This window comes from Meles meles, chromosome Y (genome assembly GCF_922984935.1).
Source record: "Meles meles chromosome Y, mMelMel3.1 paternal haplotype, whole genome shotgun sequence".
Classification (NCBI taxonomy): domain Eukaryota; kingdom Metazoa; phylum Chordata; class Mammalia; order Carnivora; family Mustelidae; genus Meles; species Meles meles.
Window position 1 is genome coordinate 10851474 of NC_060088.1, and position 7389 is coordinate 10858862.

Genomic DNA, 7389 nt, shown 5'->3' on the forward strand with positions numbered 1-7389 from the left:
TAAGAGGTTACTATGGAATTTGATGTACTGAACCTCTCATTGTGATGGTAAATAGGTTAAAAAAAGGATTAAAAAAAAGGAGAATAGTGGCAATGAATTAAAAATAAGACTTGTCTCCAGGAACCTGGGTGCCTCAGTGGATTAAGCCTCTGCCTTCGGCTCAGGTCATGATCCCAGGGTACTGGGATCGAGCCCCGCATCAGGCTCTCTGCTAAGCGGGGAGCCTGCTTCCTCCTCTCTCTGTCTCTGCCTGTCTCTCTGCCTACTTCTGATCTCTGTCTGTCAAATAAATAAAATCTTTAAAAAATAAAAAAATAAATATAAGACTTGTCTCTATGAAATATATAGGTTTTAGGGCCATACTGGGAGCTTAATTTCTTCTTTTCCTCTGATATTGGGGTTTTTCAGTTTTATGGTGACTCTGTGGTGGTTGTTCTTTTGTTTTGTTTTGTTTTGGCTGGCTTTCTGGGAGAGGGGCCTGCCTCATGGTTTTTCAGGCAGTCTTGTTAGAGGTGAGTTCTCCTGCCCCCTATCATGGGGCTGGGCTCTGAGGAAATCAGTTTTTCAGGCTTTTGTTCTCTGGAGGCCCCCCCCCACCCCCATTGGCAGCTTTTGGTAGTTGTTTGGTTCTTTGGAGGTTTAGAGGAAAGCAAACTGCACCCAGACCTTGTCTCAGAGAAATGCCTCAGTCTGTTCCCATCTTGGAAGTACAGAGCACACAGACTCTCCTCTGCCACCTCCCACAGCAGAGTGTGTCCCCAGCCACAGTCTCAGGGGTTGAAGGAGCTCCTGCTTGGACACCGGTGCTACTAAAACTGCAAGCAATATTAGTCCATAGTGCTGGCATCCAGTGGCTGTCTTTGCTGAGGCAGTCTGGGCAGGTCCAGGGCTGGGAGTGTTTAGACTCTTGTTTGTCCTAGAGCACTGGCTAGCACCCAAATGGACCTGTGTGGAGCGCAACTCAGACTCTGGCCATGCAATGTGCATGCAGAGTGCAGAAGGCTGTGGTTCTAGAGAGTGCCAGCTGGCATCCACACCAGATGCTCTCAAGCGTGCTGCCACCCAGACACTCTCACATGTGCCAGCAGCTCTGGGACCATGACCTGGATGCTTTGCCACCCTCTCTCTGGCAGGGCACCGGTGGCCACTATCCTGGGTCTGTGGGCTTAAGCCTGTTCCCCTAGCTGCCTAATTCCACCAATTTCCCCTTAAGATCTTTTGCTCTTTTTCAGTGCTTTCAAGCAGACTCCAAGTTAATGCTGGTCCCCAATCACAGGGCACTCTCGTATTGGGGTATTATTTTCCTATGGGTCACTTCTCATGGCTCCCTCCCTCTTTTGTTTATCTTCTGATATCAGTCCTAGGTTCTCACTCCACTTTGCCTGACCACTGGCATCTTCTGCCCCCAAAGAGATCCAGAAGTGTATAATTCTAATCTCAGGCTGATTTCATGTGTGTTCAGAGTGATCTGGTTGATAATCAGCTCACTTTAGGGGACCAGTTGAAACAGCGTCTCATACTCCTCTGCCATCTTGCTCCCCTCACCCCATATCACCAACTGAGGAAATGATCCTTACTGGATTCCAATATTGACTACCATCTATAAATCCAGGCAAAATATATGGTTATGCCATAAATAGCAATGGAGCCCTGAATCCACTCCAACTTGGCATACAATAGCTATGCCTACACAAAGTAAGATATATAGAAAAAGGAAGATTCTGTTGGGAAGGTTCACAAAATACCTCTGTAATACTTTTTGATTAATTTTGTAACCAGGCTACATTTCCTCATAACTCCACTGCTATATGTTGTAATGCTAATTTATACCTCAAATTGAATTGCCTGACTCTAACAAAAATTATACTAATCTTAGTATCAATAGCCAAATATTTTGGGAGATAGAAGTATCAGAAGATTGTAATATCCATGAAAACTAATTAGCCAGACAAATTGTTTCACATAACAGAAAATTTGCCACGTTACACCAACCATCTCAAACATATTACAAAGCACGAATAACTATAGATAAAGAAGACAAAGGTACTCAATTACTCAAATTAATTTAAGATTATCAAAATGCTTCTAATGGATTTCTTTTTAGGGTCTGCTATTGTCTTTCTAATTATGTACTTAATCGCCATTGGTTAATTGTCATTAACTGGATTTTTATTACTATTTCTGCATCTATGGTATAAATGCCACCCAAAAAACGTAAAGGTAAAACTCACCATAAAGCAGACATACAATGTTTGCACAGCAATTTAATCTCCTTAAGAAAAATAAATGTCAGTTGTAATGTTCCTTATTAAAGGTCATACTGATGACTCCCCACATAGACTCCTAACTGACGTAAATCATGCATAGCACTGTGGGACATAATATACCCTGGGCAGATAAGCAATCACCCAGGCATCTAGGGAAAAATAATGATCATTAAAACTTTTGTTAAAAGATTATTAATCAAAAGAGGGAAACAATGAAAGAGGACTCTCTAAAGGCCTATATATAAGGGAAGCCATTTTAGATCTCTTCCCAAGTCAACATGACTGTATATAAACTCTTAAAAACAAAGCCTAGTTTATGGCACATCACACATGCATTACTTACCTGTTTTGTGAATGAGTAGTTTAAAAGGAAATCATCTTTTCTTTCAGATATCTTTCAGATATGTGTTAATACTCTCTACTCTCTGCATTCCTTAACAATAAAACCTTATGATTTTTGCCTATAGGCTTATCTATAATCTTTTGAAGTTTTAGATGTAAAAAGTATATTTATAAATTCAGGACAAATAAATGTTATGCCCTAATTAATGATAGAGCCATGAATCCATTATAACTTGGTGTACAATAGCTATGCCTACACAAGTAAAAATTGTTCATTCTCTGGAGGACTTTCTTCCTTAGGGAGAATATGTTTCCCAGACAGTAATCTTAACTTGGGCTCAAATAAAACTCCCTTACTTTCAGAGATTCTAATATATTTGTTCATTTTTTATCAACAATGGAAAGGCAAAGGATACTGGATAGCTACAGCAAATTTGAGAATGATATGGAAAGGGAAGAATTATTCTACTAGATTTCAAGACTTACTGTACAGCAAAGTATTTATAATAAGTATGGTAATAAAACCAAAATGATATTGACATAGACGCAGTACTCTAACTGAAGACAAAAACCCAGAAACAGGAAAACATAAATAGCCTAATTTTTCACGAAACAATTCAGTGAAGGAAAAACAGTCTTTCAACAAAAGGTGCTAGACCAAGTAGAGACGTTTAAGTTTAAGCAAAATTTAAGAGCCTTGACATCAATGTCACAAATATTAAAATTAACTTAGATTGCGTTGTGGACTTAGAATAATGTAAAATCATTAATAAATCATTAATAAATATACATAATAAATTAATAAAATCATGACACTCATAATAAAATTCATTTAGAAAAAAGTGATAGAAAATAGTACTTGACTCAGGGCTAGGGGAAGAGTTCAGTTATTACCAAAAATCTAAACCTTTATTATAAAGCAAAAATCTGAAAATTGAATCTAGTCAAAATACAAAAAAAATCTTTGCTCTCTATAACACACTGTGAAATCATAAGCTACAACCGGGAGAAAATGTTTGCAAACTGTGCATCTGATAGACAACTTGTATCTAATGAAAGAGATTAGGATATGCCATTTTTTAAAAAAATGCCATTTGGCATACAGATCATTTTGAGTTAAAGGCTGTTAAGAAGGAACAACCATAGAAGAAGCTGTCCTCCCCACTTCCTGCTTAAAAGCAAGGCTTATTTTTCCCTTATGTAAAGCAAATTTTCATTTGTAAAAATGCCCTCCCCTTTCCCTTAGGAGGAAAAGAGGAACAACTCCGGAAACAACTATTATCAGCTGAGATTATTTGAGTAGAAATAACAAACTGTACTATACAATTTTTATTTATCAGCCATTTCTTAGCCAACTTTGCATCACTTACATTCCCTCAAAAATCTTTCCTCTTCCTTTGTTAAATCTTTTCTTTACCACCCTTTGTTGAAGTGAGGTGGATATAAGTCCCTCGGTCTAAAGTCGTTTGGGGTTTTCACTGGTGTTTGTGATGTCCCTTGGGTGTATACAAAATAAACTTCTTTTCCTATTAATTTACCTTTTGTCAGCTTTATTAACAGGTTCTAGTTACTGAATACAGAGGAAATTTTTTCCTCCTTTCCCCTAGAATGTATAAAGAACTCTTAAATCTCTACAGTAAAAACACAAAAAATCCAATTGGCAAATGTGCAACAGACTATACAGACATTTCATTAAAGAGGATATACATAGGAAAAACACATAAAAATATGTTCAAAATTAATTAATATATCAGAACATGCATATTAAAAGATCTAAAAGAAAAAGTAGTGATAATATCAAATGCTGGTGATAATGCAGAGAAATCACACATGCATTGGTATTTGGCATGTAAAACAGTGCACTCATTATGCAAAGAGTTTGGCAGCTTCCTATAAAACTATGCAATTATAATAAAACCCTGCATGTACACTGTTGGGCATGAAAACTTTTTTGAAAACTTTCTTTCACACGAAACCCATAAAACTGCTTAGAAACTAAAAATTGAAATCATGCTGTGTGTTCTTCAGTTGTGAATGGTGAATAGAATACCACGGAATACTACTCAACAAAATGTCTTAATAGTTTCTTCATATATTTGGCTATAATTGGATGAATTGTCAGAGAATTATGTGGATTTTTAAAAAGTCAATCTCAAAAGGTAACACAGAATTTCATTCCATTTAAAATGATTCTCAAAATGACAAAATTATAGAAATGAAGAAAAGATTAGTGATTGTTAAGACCTAGGTAGGAGGAGTAGAGTGAAATGTGTGACTTTAAAAGCCAGGTAAGAGACTTGGGGGAAAATAGAAATTTATATACAGAGGCTTAAGAAATCCCATTCTGAGGACATACTATTTTTTTTAATAGATCTAAATTCTAATCAGTTTTAAGAAAAACTAGAAGAAAGGCATGTACAAGTTTCTTTCCAGAAGAACATGAAGGCAGTCAGCTTGACAGCACCAAAATACATAAAGATGGGGGATACTCTTACTACATGGATAGTAAAAAGTATAATAGTAAAAACAGAAGAAGATTAAATAAGGGAGGACAATGAGCATAAAAAATTGCTAAGGCTGCCATAACAAGGTATCATAAACTGGGTGGTGAAAAAGACATAACTTAGTTTCTCAGTTTTGGAGGTTAGAAGTTTGAGGTGTTGACAGAGCCATGCTTCTCTAAACTCTTTAGGAAAGAATCCATCCCTAACTATTCTAACTTCTGGTGGGTCCCAGCAATTCTCAGTCTTTAACATGCAACCGCAGCACGCCAGTGTCTGTTTCTGTAATCACATGGCATTCTCCTTTACTTCTGTGTGTGTCTATGTGTCCCACTTTCTCCTTTTCATAAGGACATTAGTCATATTATCTGAGGGCCCATCCGAATAACCTCCTTCTAACAGTATATCTTCTGTAAGATTTCCAAATAAGGTTACATTTTGAAGTTATGGATAGGATTTCAATGTCTATTTTAATAAGCAACAATCGCGCCTCGGATAAACCTCTTTGGCTACAATACTGCCGCTGCGCAAAGCTTCAATGTCTATTTTAAAGGAAAGCAATTCAACCTATACCACTGAAGGACTTTCAGCCACTTCATTCGTTATTTTAAAATACTGACCTGCACGACATAGGGAGAAGTTGAAGGATTCTGACAAAATTTCAGAATTCGAATTAGAGTTTAACAGAATTCCTCTGGATACTGGAGGGCAATAAATTATTAAGGAAACGAAGCAGAAAAAAATGAGAAGGCTGCTATACACCCAGATGATGAGGATGATAGGTCAGAATGTTTATACTAGAATCTTCCCAGTTTCATTTTCTCTGCCTTTGACTTTAGTCATTAACATCTCTCATCCAGACTATTTTACTGTTTCACCTGGTTCCCTAATATCATATTTATTACCTCTCTATTAATATTTTCCTATTATTTTAAATCTTATTTTTCACCTTGTATGAAATATTTATCAACTTTGGTGTAGAACTTTAGCCATATCCATGTTGCTCTTGGTTTCAATGTTGATTAATCCATTTTCAAAAAATCAGTAACACCATGAAAATTTTATCCAGTGTGTTATTCATAAGCTAGGACAAATATATTTTCTTTTATTTTTCTCCTTTGCCTTGATGTAACTTAAAAGCCTACCATAACCGACAAGCTTTGAGAAGAGGCAAGAGAACAACATGCCAGTTAGCTGCTGGAAAATACTTTTCTATCTTCACTAGCCTAAAAAATAAATAAAACTCCCCTTTAACAGTGAAGTGAATAACATGCTATAAAGGATTTAAGACTCTCTCTCACAGCTTGTCAACAAAAATTATTTCCACTGTAGGAAAAATTCTTTGTTGTAGGAGGATTATTTCTCTTACCAAGTAAATCTTCCTTCTGGAACATTTAAAACTTATCAAAGAGATTTATCTTAATGTAAAGCAACTACTGAAAACTCGGTGACATCGAGGCTCCAGTCATCTCTTAATTTTTTCAACTATGCTTACAACACTCCATAAATTTTACCTATTGATCAGTTGTGCTAAAATATTTGATTTTCCTGCTGTCTGTACCCAATTACTTCCCTCCCAATTACTTTTTATAATGCCTTTGACATTAGGCTTCTTGTATTTTTTATTTATAAGACTTCTTAATATTGTATTCCTTTTATTATTATGCATTGTTATTTTTTAAAATAAATAATATTTTTAAAATATTTTAATTTTAAATTAAATTTAAAATTAAAATTAAAATTTTATTTTAAATATTTTTTAAAATAATTTTTAAATTAATAATAATTTATTTAAAAAATAATTTTTTAAAAAAATTTTTAAATGCTATTCTTAGCATTGCTTTGATATATTAGATTTCACATACTTGAAACCATTACTTTAATTGTACTTCACTAGTGTTATCCCTATGGAAAATAATCTATTTCCCTTGAGAGGGGGAGCGGGCTATGGACATTGGGGAGGGGAGGCGAACCATAAGAGACTATGGACTCTGAAAAACAACCTGAGGGTTTTGAAGGGTCAGGGGTGGGAGGTTGGGGGAACAGGTGGTGGGTAATGGGGAGGGCACGTTTTGCATGGAGCACTGGGTGTTGTGCAAAAAGAATGAATACGGTTACGCTGAAAAAATAAATAAAATGGGAAAAAAAAAGAAAAATAAATATAAATATACAGATAGGTAAGTATACCAAAATCTATGGAATATAAGTACTCATTTGATTAAACTGGGAAATTTTCCTTCTTCCCAACTACATCTTATTTAAGTCCCACAAGAAGGGTT

At 35.8% G+C, this 7389-nt stretch overlaps 1 pseudogene; it reads right to left on the reverse strand.

Moving 5' to 3' along the window:
- Window positions 1-5516: 5516 nt before the first annotated feature.
- Window positions 5517-5645, reverse strand: LOC123935957 (annotated as a pseudogene).
- Between the last annotated feature and the right edge of the window lie 1744 nt (window positions 5646-7389).